This window comes from Bombyx mori, chromosome W, assembly GCF_030269925.1.
Source record: "Bombyx mori chromosome W, ASM3026992v2".
NCBI lineage: Eukaryota > Metazoa > Arthropoda > Insecta > Lepidoptera > Bombycidae > Bombyx > Bombyx mori.
Genome location: NC_085135.1, coordinates 6,449,043 through 6,464,886, shown reverse-complemented (window position 1 = coordinate 6,464,886; position 15,844 = coordinate 6,449,043).

Genomic DNA, 15,844 nt, shown 5'->3' with positions numbered 1-15,844 from the left:
AGTGTTTAATTGTTTTGTTTCTTTTTTTTATTTCGGTTTTGTTGTGTTTTTTTCTTTGTCCTGTAGTAATCGCGCCGCATCGCCACCTGTGTTCAATAGAACCGCTCAGGTCCGAGAAGTTGGGGCCTCGCCGCAAGGCGAGTGTTGTCAAGACCCAGGGCCGCCCCACCTGGGCACTCAGCGATCATGGACGCTGTATTCGCGGAGTTCCTCCGACTTCGTCATCCACAGCTCGCCTCAGAGTTTCTGGCTTTCAAGGCCAATCACACTGCGAGCTCTCTCGAAGACTCCGCCGTGCTCGCTGCTCCTGCGTCGCCTGTACCTGCGTGCAAAGCTTCTACATCGAGCACCGCAGCCTCCGTCGTGCCTGCCGTTCCCGCGTCGCCTATACTGGCGAGTAAAACTGCTGCGTCGTTCGCCGTGGCCACCGTTCCAGCTGTGCGATCATCCGCGGCCTCCGTCGCGCCCTCCAAAACACCTGCTCGTAGGTCACCTGCGCCCGCCTCCTCGTCCTCCGACTCTGACTCGGAGATGGAGGTCGACCTCGCCCCCGCCTCAACGACGGATGGATTTACCCTGGTACAAAAGAGTAAGAAGCGTGCCGCGGAGTCTCGAGCTCCCGCGGCCGCTAAAATTAGCAAAGCCGCGAACGCGTCGCGCCCCCGCTCCCAGACTCCCGTTGCGCCTCCAGCCCGTGCCAGTCCGTCGCCGCGTCCGGTGGCACAAAATAAAACCCAGTCCCCTCCTCCGGTAATCCTTCAAGAGAAGGCAGCTTGGGATCGAGTTTCCCTGGCCCTTAAGGCCAAAAATATCAATTTCACGAATGCCCGTAACCTCGCGAACGGCATCCAAATAAAGGTGCATTCATCTGATGACCATAGGGCCCTCACCTCTTACCTCCGTAAGGAGCGTATAAGCTTCCACACTTATACGCTTCAGGAGGAGCGCGAACTCCGCGTTGTAATACGCGGAATCCCTAAAGAGTTAGATGTAGAGCTCGTAAAAGTCGACCTGTTAGAACAAGGCCTACCAGTGAATTCTGTGCACCGTATGCACACCGGTCGCGGTAGGGAGCCATATAATATGGTTCTAGTCGCTCTCCAGCCTACCCCCGAGGGTAAGAAAATCTTTAACACACAGACCGTCTGTAGGCTCTCTGGTATCGCTGTCGACGCCCCCCATAAAAAAGGCACTCCTAGCCAGTGCAATAACTGTCAATTGTATGGGCACTCTTCCCGTAACTGTCACGCGCGCCCCCGATGCGTCAAATGTTTAGGCGATCACGCCACGGCCCTATGCACTCGCGATCAAAAAACCGCGACGGAACCGCCTAGCTGCGTCCTGTGTCGAACACAGGGTCACCCCGCAAATTACCGCGGATGCCCCCGAGCCCCGAAAATAAATCGCCGCGTCGCCCGCCGAAACCGCCTCCGAGCTTCCGGCCCAGACATCAAAGCCTCGGCACCCTCTGCGTCGCAGGCTAAGCCAGCGTTCGTTCCGGCGGCGGTGCCCAGTGTCTCGGCCTGGGCGAAACCGCTGCCGTACACGAACACGGCTACAACTCCCTCCTCCGCGATTCGTCCCGCCCCCGCGACTCGTCCCTCTCCCGCGACTTGCCCTCCGACCGCGTCCGAAAATCTCGCTTTAGCGATCGACTTCTTTCAGTCGATCAACTTTCAGCGCGTTAACGCTTTGGGCGACGCCATTCGCGCTGCATCCACTGCACAACACTTTATCGCCGTTGTGCAAGAATACGCCGACGTATACGCGTCATTAAATACGTACGTCCTCCCCTCACTCCGCCGGTAATCAATGGCGTATATAAGTAGAATAAAGCCCCTATCCGTGACGATAGGATTTTTTAACGCTTACGGTCTCGCAAATCAACGTGATCAGGTTTCTGACTTTTTGCGTGACCATCAAATTGATATCTTTTTAGTGCAGGAGACCCTACTTAAGCCCGCGCGCCGTGACCCTAAAATCGCGAACTATAACATGGTCAGGAACGACAGGCTCTCTGCCCGTGGTGGTGGTACCGTCATTTACTATAGAAGAGCCCTGCATTGCGTCCCGCTCGATCCTCCCGCGCTCGCTAATATCGAAGCATCAGTGTGCCGAATCTCACTGACGGGACACGCGCCGATCGTTATCGCGTCCGTTTATCTTCCACCGGATAAGATCGTTCTAAGCAGTGATATCGAGGCGCTGCTCGGTATGGGGAGCTCTGTTATTCTGGCGGGCGACGTAAATTGTAAACACATCAGGTGGAACTCACACACCACAACCCCGAATGGCAGGCGGCTTGACGCGTTAGTCGATGATCTCGCCTTCGATATCGTCGCTCCGTTAACCCCGACTCGCTACCCGCTAAATATCGCGCATCGCCCGGATATACTCGACATAGCGTTATTAAAAAACGTAACTCTGCGCTTACACTCGATCGAAGTAGTTTCAGAGTTAGATTCAGACCACCGTCCCGTCGTTATGAAGCTCGGTCGCGCTCCCGATTCCGTTCCCGTCACGAGGACTGTGGTGGATTGGCACACGCTGGGCATCAGCCTGGCTGAATCTGATCCACCATCGCTCCCGTTCAACCCGGACTCTACCCCGTCTCCTCAGGATACCGCTGAAGCCATAGACATCTTAACATCACACATCACCTCGACATTAGATAGGTCATCGAAACAAGTTGTAGCGGAGGACTTCCTTCACCGCTTCAAATTGTCCGACGATATTAGGGAACTCCTTAGAGCTAAGAACGCCTCGATACGCGCCTACGACAGGTATCCTACCGCGGAAAATCGTATTCGAATGCGTGCCCTACAACGCGACGTAAAGTCTCGCATCGCCGAAGTCCGAGATGCCAGATGGTCTGATTTCTTAGAAGGACTCGCGCCCTCCCAAAGGTCTTACTACCGCTTAGCTCGTACTCTCAAATCGGATACGGTAGTAACTATGCCCCCCCTCGTAGGCCCCTCAGGCCGACTCGCGGCCTTTGATGATGACGAAAAAGCAGAGCTGCTGGCCGATACATTGCAAACCCAGTGCACGCCCAGCACTCAATCCGTGGACCCTGTTCATGTAGAATTAGTAGACAGTGAGGTAGAACGCAGAGCCTCCTTGCCACCCTCGGATGCGTTACCACCCGTCACCCCGATGGAAGTTAAAGACTTGATCAAAGACCTACGTCCTCGCAAGGCTCCCGGTTCCGACGGTATATCTAACCGCGTTATTAAACTTCTACCCGTCCTACTCATCGTGATGTTGGCATCTATTTTCAATGCCGCTATGGCGAACTGTATCTTTCCCGCGGTGTGGAAAGAAGCGGACGTTATCGGCATACATAAACCCGGTAAACCAAAAAATCATCCGACGAGCTACCGCCCGATTAGCCTCCTCATGTCTCTAGGCAAGCTGTATGAGCGTCTGCTCTACAAGCGCCTCAGAGATTTCGTCTCATCCAAGGGCATTCTCATCGATGAACAATTCGGATTCCGTACAAATCATTCATGCGTTCAACAGGTGCACCGCCTCACGGAGCACATTCTTGTGGGGCTTAATCGACCAAAACCGTTATACACGGGAGCTCTCTTCTTCGACGTCGCAAAAGCGTTCGACAAAGTCTGGCACAATGGTTTGATTTTCAAACTATTCAACATGGGCGTGCCGGATAGTCTCGTGCTCATCATACGGGACTTCTTGTCGAACCGCTCTTTTCGATATCGAGTCGAGGGAACCCGCTCCTCCCCACGACCTCTCACAGCTGGAGTCCCGCAAGGCTCTGTCCTCTCACCCCTCCTATTTAGCTTATTCGTCAACGATATTCCCCGGTCGCCGCCGACCCATTTAGCTTTATTCGCCGACGACACGACTGTTTACTATTCTAGTAGAAATAAGTCCCTAATCGCGAAGAAGCTTCAGAGCGTAGCCCTAGCCCTAGGACAGTGGTTCCGAAAATGGCGCATAGACATCAACCCAGCGAAAAGTACTGCGGTGCTATTTCAGAGGGGAAGCTCCACACGGATTTCCTCCCGGATTAGGAGGAGGAATCTCACACCCCCGATTACTCTCTTTAGACAACCCATACCCTGGGCCAGGAAGGTCAAGTACCTGGGCGTTACCCTGGATGCATCGATGACATTCCGCCCGCATATAAAATCAGTCCGTGACCGTGCCGCGTTTATTCTCGGTAGACTCTACCCCATGATATGTAAGCGGAGTAAAATGTCCCTTCGGAACAAGGTGACACTTTACAAAACTTGCATAAGGCCCGTCATGACTTACGCGAGTGTGGTGTTCGCTCACGCGGCCCGCACACACATAGACACCCTCCAATCCCTACAATCCCTCTTTTGCAGGTTAGCTGTCGGGGCTCCGTGGTTCGTGAGGAACGTTGACCTACACGACGACCTGGGCCTCGAATCAATTCGGAAATACATGAAGTCAGCGTCGGAACGATACTTCGATAAGGCTATGCGTCATGATAATCGCCTTATCGTTGCCGCCGCTGACTACTCCCCGAATCCTGATCATGCAGGAGCCAGTCACCGTCGACGCCCTAGACACGTCCTTACGGATCCATCAGATCCAATAACCTTTGCATTAGATGCCTTCAGCTCTAATACTAGGGGCAGGCTTAGGGACCCCGGTAACCGTACTCGTCGAACTCGACAAAGAGGTCGACGTGCAACCTAACCCATGCATCAGCCCGCTGAGTTTCTCGCCGGATCTTCTCAGCGGGTCGCGATTCCGATCCGGTAGTAGATTCATTCGCGAAACAATTGCTCTTGAGTTGTTAGGTCTCCTTCGGAGGCGCTCGGGCAGTTGTTAGCAAATCCCACCCCTCTTGGCTGAGCCTTTGCTCGCCCACCTGTCCTGGTGAAACTGGAAAGGCCTTCGGGCCACCAGTAAACCTTCAATCATAAAAAAAAAAAAAAAAACTTCAAAATTATTCTAGAAATTCATAATAATTTAATATTATAAATATAAAATTCATAATATAAACAATAATATTAGTTCTAGGAATAGGCCCCTGATGCGTTACTCGAGTGGTACCGAACCAAAACATAGTTATTCCGAGGTACCAAGTGGCCGCGATAGGGTGGGTGACCATGATGAACGAAAATAGGGTGACCATGGAAAACGTCGGACATTTTTCGACGATTAATTCTAATGTGAAAAGTGTTGCCCAGAGTAACTCTACTGAGCACCAGGTTAGGTTAAGACCAATTTTAAGTGTTCAAATTTTAGGTATACGAGGTAATGCTTTGTTGGATACGGGAGCTAAGAGTAGCGTTGCCGGTGCGTTGCTTTATGAATTGCTGTTAAAGCATAACCATCCGTGTGAGGAAACCAGGCGTCGGGTGAGGCTTGCAGACGGTTCCGCGCGCACCCGCCGAGTTTTGCTCACTACTCTAGAAGTAAGGATAAGTCCCGAAAGGTCAGTAACCCTTGAATTTACTGTTTTTCCAGATGCTCAAAATAATGAAACTTTGCTTGGCATGGATTTTTTGGTGGCGGCAGGTATTGTGCTTGACTTTGCTTCATCCACTTGGCATTTTTCGGGAAAACGGGTTACCTATCCAATTGAATATGAGTGCCCTAAGCCATGCATGTTTGCTTCTACTGCTGACTTCCTGCGTGATGATAAGGGTTCTATGCTTGGCTCCGATGAACGGCAGCAGCTATCACATTTATTGCAGCAGAATGGAGACATCTTTAGGGTGGGGGAGCCCCAACTCTTTACGCCGAGCACCACATTGATACCGGTGATCATCCGCCTATATCGGTACCGCCGTATAGGCTCACTCCTGTGCTGCAACAGCGAGGAGAGGTTCTCGCAATCGATTTGTTCGGGCCACTGCCAGAAGGAGAGCAGGGGGAGCGATGGGTACTCCTGGTAGAGGATGTAGCTACAAGATGGGTAGAACTCTACGCACTTGTTGATGCCACCGCCGTGGCTTGCTCCCGAGTCCTACTGGAAGAGTATTTCCTTCGTTATGGCTTGCTTATGCGTCTAGGGGTGTAATACGTAAGTTCATGCCACGACGGGATGGCCCGTATCGCGTAGTAAAGATAGTTAGTCCTACAACGTACTTCATAGCAGACTTGTCAAACAATGTCATCGGCAAGTATCACACCGCGGATTTAACCCACTCTCCGTCAAATTCAAGTACGGATCCAATTATGCCAAAGAGGCAGAGAGGAAGGCCGCGTCTTCAGACTAACAGTCCCAAGTTGGACTCGGGACGCGTTCCCAACTTGGAGGGGGAGTATGTAACGCAGCGTTCCGTTTCGCGGGGCAACAGCAGCCAAAGAGAATGTGACTCAGGTCCGTGCCGCGACGACCCACCCCGCGCTACCCGCGCCCGCGCATCTGTTGCATCATTCGCACCCCCAATTAGTGCGCGCCAGACTTTGAAGCGGAATACACGCGTCCCCGGTCGATACCGGAACTGACAACCCGAGAGTCTCATGCCAGACGGGCACCTAACATTAAAACACTAATTAATTGAGCGTTTCATTAGCTTTTAAGCTGAGTGACTATTTATAATTTATTTTTATTAAGTAATAAATGAGCAAAAAATAATACTTAACAAAAAGATATGAAATCCGAACAAAAACAGTTTCACTGTAAAAAATTGCGCCAAGTCCACGTTTATAAAACTCATCTCAATAACATTTGCACTTTACAAAAAAAAGAAGACTTCAATAGCTTTCATTCTCTACAAAAATATGTGAAATACAAAAAAATACCAAGAAACCGTCATAAAGATGAAAAAATAAATAAAAAATTGTTGAAAATTTAAAAATAAAAAAATTAAAATTTTATCGTACTTGGCGCGCGTCATTGAGTACCCCAAAATTTTTCGGAAGAATTTCAACCCGAGAAAAAAACCGTTTTGCTTTAATATACAGTGAAAGTTGAAAAAGTTACCCAGGTTGTCTTTTTCGCTCTTGTTAGCGTTTTATGAGAAATTGAGACAGAACTACGGTAATTTTCAACAGCTCTCACTATATACCTATGGGCTATTATATGCCAAATCGACCACTTTTGCGTTCGACCCCTTTAGATTCAGCTGAAACTTTATTATTCTTTTCTACCCTTTGAAAAACATCTTTGAGAATTTTTTCAAATGTTTTGAAGCCAACGTATACATACGTATCGACTCGTAAGTAGTTTGTATTTGTATAAGCGAACACGAGAGGGTGTTTAGTTCAAATCATAAAAGATGAGTGGGAAATGAAAAAAATTCAAATAACATACGTATGAGATGTCGATTTTACTTAACTTTTGTAAAACTTATTATGAAATAATAATTCATTAATTACATTTATGCATTTCATAGGTTGACCTACTTATAAATTTCTAAACATTGAAAGGATGTTCATTTATCCTGAAAAATTTGGGGTACTCAATGACGCGCGCCAAGTACGATAAAATTTTTATTTTTTTATTTTTAAATTTTCAACAATTTATTTTTTATTTTTTCATCTTTATGACGGTTTCTTGGTATTTTTTTGTATTTCACATATTTTTGTAGAGAATGAAAGCTATTGAAGTCTTCTTTTTTTTGTAAAGTGCAAATGTTATTGAGATGAGTTTTATAAACGTGGACTTGGCGCAATTTTTTACAGTGAAACTGTTTTTGTTCGGATTCACGATAACCCGCAACTGTCTGATGCGCAACGTGTGCAGTATTTAATGGGCAAATTAACACATAGTGCATTAAAGTTAACCGCTGGTATAATACCCACAGGTGAAACTTATAATATTATTTGGTCGAATCTAATTAGTAAATATCAGGATAAACGAGCTTTAGGATGTCATTATCTGAATAATATATTAGATTTAAAAAATTGTTCACCTACCGCAAATAGTTTAAATATGTAGTATATTGAAAAAATTTCATCTTCGATTGCTGCTTTAAAACAATTAAATTTACTCGATTTAACTGATTTTATTTTATTACAATGCTCACTGAGAAGGTTGGATCCTCAAACGTTACATTCTTTTGAAGCATCGGTTCGTGGTATTGAAATACCCACAACTGAAATGTTTATTAAATTCATACAGGATCAGATTAAAATATTAGAACGCTCTGCACCGAAATGTAACATAGAGAAATCTAAAAATCATAAATCTTTTATTTCTAGTAGTTATAATGACCCAGTCCGCACTGAAAGGGTTAACAAACCGGTTTCGTGCACAGGTAGATCCTTATCTACGTGCGATCTTTGCTCGAGCTCGCACCACACGCAGTTATATCGTTGTAATGAATTTAAAAATATGATTTCACCGCAAGCACGTTATGATTTTATTAAATCGAACAAGGGTTGCATAAATTGTTTAAGCTTATCGCATACATTAAAAGCATGTCAATCAAAGTTAACATGCAATAATTGTAAGAAATCTCATCATACTTTATTGTGTTTTGGTAATAAACGGGCGAATCGAAATAGTAAAAGCGTACCCAGTCAATCGAATGACTACGCTGACATGGACAGGCAGGTCAGTCGGTCGCAGGTACATGGAATTCCGAGTGATGCCGCGCGGTCCGATTATGGTCGGTCCCAGGTTCAATCTCAACCTGTTGTTCAGAGTTACGATCATCATGATGCCGCTTCGAATACTTGTTTACACTCTAAGAAAACGATACAACAACAAAATAATACGACCGCTACCACGTTGACTCACAGTTCGGAAATAAAATCGAATAGTAATATTTTATTATCAACCGCTCAAATATACGCTCACTCGAATAAAGGGGAACGTAAAATAGTTAGATCTTTAATAGATAATGGTTCCCAAAATAATTTAATAACTGTCAATTGTTGTAAATTACTTAAATTACCGATTATACCTTTAAATAATTCTTATATTAGAGGTATTGGATTAACCGCTCGCCCGATTCACGGATATGTTTATTTAAATATTGAATCTAGATTTTCTCCTAATAAATATTATATTCACGCTTTAGTAGTAGACTGTATTACAGATAAATTACCCGCTTATTTTATAAATTCCTCAAATATGAATCATATACGTAATTTACCGCTTGCCGATTCAAATTGGAACGTTCCAGGTGTGATTGATATGGTGTTAGGTGCTCAGTTATTTCCATATAACTAGTCAGGTCATAAGTATTGTCACACAGTAAAAACTTTTCTTTTAGAATGCTGGCCACAAAAAAGTTTATTGAATTCGAATTTCGAATTGTTCATGAAAATAAAAATGTATACTTTTAGAATTTTACTCATTTTTAAATATGGAGTGGACCCTTAAAGAAGACCGTGTTGCAGTTATTGCGTTGCATCGTTGCGGTTACGCGCCAATTAAAATTTTTAACATACTGAAAATTTTGAATATAACCAAAAGATTCGTTTATCGTACCATCAAACGATACAATGAAGACTCTAGTGTAGATGACTGGTCAAGAAGTGGTCGCCCTCGGTCTGTTAGGACTCCAGCAGTGATAAAAGCTGTGAAGGCGCGAATTCAAATAAATCCCAAACGTAAGCAGAAACTGTTGGCCCTTCAGATGGGGTTAAGCAGAACCACGGTGAAAAGGGTGTTAAATGAAGACTTAGGGCTTCGGGCATATCGAACAAAAACAGGACATCGTTTGAATGCTCGTCTAATGGACCTGAGACTGAAGAGATGCCGCGCTTTATTGAAGCGGTACGCGGGAAAAAAATATCGGGAAATTCTTTTTTCGGATGAAAAAATTTTTACCGCAGAAGAGAGCTACAACAAACAAAATGATAAGGTGTACACACACAGTAGTGAAGAAGCGAGCAACCGTATTCCGCGTGTTCAACGAGGTCATTTTCCATCCTCGCTCATGGTATGGTTGGGAGTTTCTTATTGGGGCTTAACAGAGGTACATTTTTGTGAGAAAGGTGTAAAAACGAATGCAGTTGTGTATCAAAATACAGTCCTGACGAACCTTGTGGAACCTGTTTCTCATACCATGTTCAATAACAGGCACTGGGTATTCCAACAAGATTCGGCGCCAGCTCATAGAGCGAAGAGCACACAAGACTGGCTGGCGGCGCGTGAAATCAACTTCATCCGGCACGAAGACTGGCCCTCCTCCAGTCCAGATTTAAATCCGTTAGATTACAAGATATGGCAACACTTGGAGGAAAAGGCGTGCTCAAAGCCTCATCCCAATTTGGAGTCACTCAAGACATCCTTGATTAAGGCAGCCGCCGATATTGACATGGACCTCGTTCGTGCTGCGATAGTCGACTGGCCGCGCAGATTGAAGGCCTGTATTCAAAATCACGGAGGTCATTTTGAATAAACTTTAGTGTCACAAGAATCTATGTTTTGTTAAGTTCATTTTGGTATATGAATGGTTACATAATGAATAAACTTGTTTCAATTATTTTACATTAAACATGTGACAGAATTTATGACCTGACTAGGTATATACTTAGGTAATCGTATAGATACCGGCTCACTAGCGCCACCAGCCGTAGAAACAACCTTCGGTTATGTTCTTATGGGTGACGTACCTGAAGTGAGTTACACCGGCATTATGAAACCGCAACATGAAAATTTTTCTGTTATAAATGATAATAATACCTCTTTGTGACTATCTAGTACAGTTTATATTGATAATCCACCCGCTTTCGAAAATACTAAAATTCATTCTGCATTCACTTTAAATAAAACTTTCTCATCTATAACGCATAAAGACCTTGAGTCATTTTTACATAAATTTTGGGAATTAGAGGAGATTCCTCATGAGCGTCATCTTAGCCTTGAGGAAGCCGAGTGTGAAAACAAATATATTTCTACAATTACCCGCGATAATGATGGCCGATATACGGTTGAGTTACCATTTAGTAGAAATCCCGCCGACCTGGGCAAGTCTTATACTGTTGCTCACCGCCGTTTTCTTTCGCTCGAACGTAAGTTTGTTCAATTACCCTCACTCCGCGATGATTACGATATCGTTATACAGGATTACATTAGTAAAGGTTATTTAACTGAAATTAACGACACCGCTAAGGAAACCGATAACGGTTATTATATACCGCACCATGCAGTTATCCGCCCAAGTAAGACTACCACTAAACTACGTGTAGTTCTTGATGCTAGTGCTAAAACATCTAGTGGACTGTCACTTAATGACGTCTTGCATACTGGTCCAAATTTACAGGCAGACTTATTTTTGCTTTTACTCCGCTTTCGTTTGTTCCCTGTGGCATTGTGCGCTGATGTGGAACAAATGTACTTACGCATTAGGGTGACCACAGACCACCATAAATATTTAAAAATATTGTACCGCTTTAAAAATGATAAACTTCGCATTTTCGCTTTTAACTGTCTGCCCTTTGGTTTAAAGTCATCACCTTATTTAGCAATGCGTACTATACGTCAATTAGCATCAGAAGAATGTTATCGTTATCCAGAAGCCGCTAGTGTAGCTGAGTCTCAATTATATATGGATGATCTCGTCACATCCCTACACGAAGATATTTCAGCTATCAAACTATCGAAACAACTAATTTCACTCTTTAAATCAGGAGGTTTTAATTTAACAAAATGGGCAAGTAACTCCACTGCCTTTCTTAATAGCCTTCCAGAAACGCACCGCTCTTCTGAAAGCTTCTCTGATGATGCTAATAATACCATGAAAGTTTTAGGCCTTGCATGGCTTCCCGCTAATGACTCATTTTTTATGACGAGCTCAAACACTAATGAAAAGTGCACTAAAAGAACAATATTATCTTTAGTCGCACGCTTGTTCGACGTGCTTGGTTTGGTTGCTCCAGTTATACTGTTCGCTAAATTGCTTATTAAGGAACTCTGGAATTCTAAAATAGACTGGGATGATACACCTCCAGATACAATTATTTACCGCTACTCTTCACTTGTGAAAGAGCTTCCATTGCTTTCAACTATAGCAATACCGCGCCATATTGGAGTTTCCAAAGACTGTGAAGTAAATATTGTTGCATTTTGTGATGCAAGCTTGAACGCTTACGGTTGCGTTGTTTATTTACACATTACAGATCCCACAGGAGATATTACTTTAAGATTATTGTGCTCAAAATCAAAGGTTTCTCCGGTTAAGATAACTACATTAGCTCGCCTTGAGCTTTGTGCCGCTCTTGTTTTGTCAAAATTAGTTAAACTTATTTATAACGCTTATAATTCTTTACATCCTATCACCGCTATATACGCTTTCTCAGATTCTACAATTGCTCTTTCTTGGATTAAATCTTCCCCGCATAGATCGTCAATATTTGTAGGAAACCGCATCGCTCAAATTCAGGAGAATTTATCACCTGACCGCTTTTTTCATATTAATGGTAAGGAAAATCCTAGCGATTGTGTGTCACGAGGTCTTTTACCGTCACAAATTATTAATAACTCGCTTTGGTGGCAGGGTCCTTCTTGGGCCTGCTATCCTATTTCACAATGGCCTATTGAACCTTTTGTACCTTGTAAATCTGGAAGTGACATACCTGAAATCAAAAATCTGTAACACTTACCGCTTTAACTGTTGTCGAAGATTCCCCAATATATCAACTTGGGTTGAGAATTTCGTCATGGTCAAAACTTCTTCGCTGTGTTGTTTATGTACTTCGATTTATAAGAAAATTACCGCGAAACAAGTTTGTAACCGCATTCGATTTAAATACTGCTGAGAAAGCTATTATTCGAGCTCTTCAAGCTAAATATTTTGGTCATGATATTGCCAGCATTAGAAAATTAGATTTACCTTCGAAAAATATTCGTAAACTTAGTCCATTTATTGACGAAGATGGAATTTTGCGTATTCAGGGTAGACTTTCGAACTCTGATTTACCGTTTGAAACGCAACACCCCGCTTTATTGCCAAAACACGATCACATAATAAATATTATTGTTGATTATTTTCATAATACAAACTTGCACACTGGTCCGGACCTTTTGATGTCCATTATTCGTCAACGCTTTTGGATATTGTCCGCTAGAAACGTTATAAGAAAAAGAGTGCATATGTGTAAATCATGTTTTCGAGTATCACCTTCACACCCAACTCCCATGATGGCTGACCTTCCGTCAAGCCGTGTAATGGAGGCCAAAGCTTTCTGTCACACTGGAGTAGATTACGCGGGCCCATTTAAGATAACGCTGGTACGCAAACGTGGTCATCATTCACAAAAGGCTTACATTTGCCTGTTCGTATGCTTAACGACAAAGGCTATACATATTGAGTTAGCCTCGGATTTGTCAACGGACTCATTTCTTGCCGCTTTCAAACGTTTTATATCTCGTCGAGGTCCAGTTTCTTTCATGTATTCAGATAATGGCACTAATTTTGTTGGCGCAAAGGCTCAGTTAGATGAAATGTATAAACTTCTAGTTTCAAATAATTTTATATCCGCATGGAATGATGAATTAACTAAATACCGAATCATTGGAAGATGATCCCGCCTCGAGCTCCACATTTTGGAGGTTTATGGGAATCAAACATTAAATCCGTTAAAACCCATTTAAATAGAGTAATAGGCGCACAAATTCTCACTTACGAAGAGATGTTAACTGTGTTGAATCAAATAGAATGTCTTATGAATTCCAGACCTTTATGTCTTTTATCCGCAGATCCCAACCCCGAAATTCTCACACCCGCACATTTTTTGATGTCCACTCCTTTGCAGTATTTACCCGCGTCTGAATTGTCCACAAATCAGATGAGTTTAACTAATCGCAAAGCGTTGTTAGATAGTTTGGTTAATTCCTATTGGAGGAAATGGAGATTAGAGTACCTGCATACGTTGCAAGTCAGACAGAAGTGGTGTACATCAGATAACCCCGTGAAGGTTGGGACAGTAGTTCTTATTCATCAAGATGACATTCCACCGCTCCGCTGGCCACTTGGCGTTATACAAGAGGTGTATCCAGGTGTCGATAACATTATACGCGTTGCTTTGGTAAAAACGAAATCTGGATTTCTTAAACGTCCAGTTGTAAAATTATATCCGCTACCGCTAGAATAAATTAGAGTACCGCATGTCATCAACCGCTTCAACTCTACTCGTAAACATTCATGATGGCTTATTATTAATTAAAATTTGTTTCTTTTCAAATAACTTCCCGCTATTTAAGCTTTATGCTTCCTATCTTAGTATCTTTATATATTTGTTGAAAGTCCTGCGAACTTTCAAGGCGGGCAGGATGGTCACGCGCGGATTTAGTAATGGGATGCTAATGAATTATTGGGATGGCGCCACCTTTGGAGTTTGTCAGTTACTAATTACCGCGAGCGTAATTTAATCCAAAGCGTGGTGTTAGCTCCCGATCGATAACGCTTCACCGCTAGCTGCCTAGATGGCGGCACATGTACCGTAGTGCATGTAGTGCTTGTGCTTACGAAAAGCTACGTGAGCTTCGCCCCCCTCCCGCCGCCCGCGTGCTTCCATCGCCGAAGCCCGCACCACAGTCACTGGCAAGGTCTACAGGTGAGTGCAAGTTCTTTTAATTTATTGCCATTTTATTGCTGCTTCCGTGTAATCATTCGCCCGCCCGCTCGCTTATGTGTATTTAATTTATATCTTTAGTTTGATTACTAGCTTTTGTTTACCGCTATATAGTTTTACCGCTCCGCTAATTATAAGTGACAAACATTTGTCACATACCGCTTAGGACGGCTATTTACACGCCTTTCTACAACCCCGCTTTATATGCTCCCGCCGCAGGAGGGCTATTTACACGCCCCCTTGCTACCCCAAATATCACTTACTTACTTTAACAGTGAAGGAAAACATTGTGATGAAACCTGCACACCTAAATGTTCTTAGGATTTTCTTAGGTGTGTAATCCACCAACCAGCACTAGACCAGCGTGGTGGACTAAGGCCTAAAAACCCTCTCAATGGTAGTGGAGGTCAGTGTCCAGCAAGGGGATATATTATATGGGCTGATGATGATGACTAGGAAGTTACATACTACTAATACTACTACTATAGTACACATATAATGTTATATATTTACAAACTATAAGTTTGTTGGGTACCTAGAAATTGCTAACATTATTTCATATTTCCAGATGTCCAGCCACTTCAAAATAGGTGTAGTAATGACAAAGCTATCCAAGTAGCTCCAGCACAGGAACACAAAGGCAAGGCAAGTGTGTATTGCCACATCACCCCTTAATATATCTGAAGCAAGTACAAGTAAACAATCAGAACCAGCAAAAAGAAAACTGTTGTTCCTGAGGACAAATTTGACAGTGATGAGTCAAATGCACCAGCAACAGAAGGATCAACTGTTGACCTTGAACTAGAATTTTTGGACAAGTGTTTATAAATACTTAAAAGTTTTTTGTGTTTGATTTTTAAAGTACACATTTTTCTATTTTTAGTTGAATCCAAATAATTGAGTTTATTTCTTGTGTTTGTAGTAAACTTTTGAAATCTACACTCTTTTGGTATATTTTGTAATTTTAAATTAAGACACAAAATACTAAAAACTGAAAATAATGTAGCCAGTCCTAAGCCTGGTAAAAGCATGAAGGAAAGTTTTTTTGATATTTTTATTTTCATGTTCTTTTTATTACTTTAAAATCATATTATAAATTGATATCAGAAAACCAACCGTATAACGTTGACTTAAATCTATATCTACTACGATATTATATCAGCGTATCGTTTCAAATCTCAAATATCATGAATCGAGAAAATCTACTAGCTTCCGTCAATATATAGATTCAATATCCGATATTGATACTCAATATATAGATGCGATTCGATACGCGGCAAAACCGATATTACCCACTCCTACTTCAGACTATACTGACTATAGTCTTATAGTTAAAAATGAATGTGTTAACAACTTTATC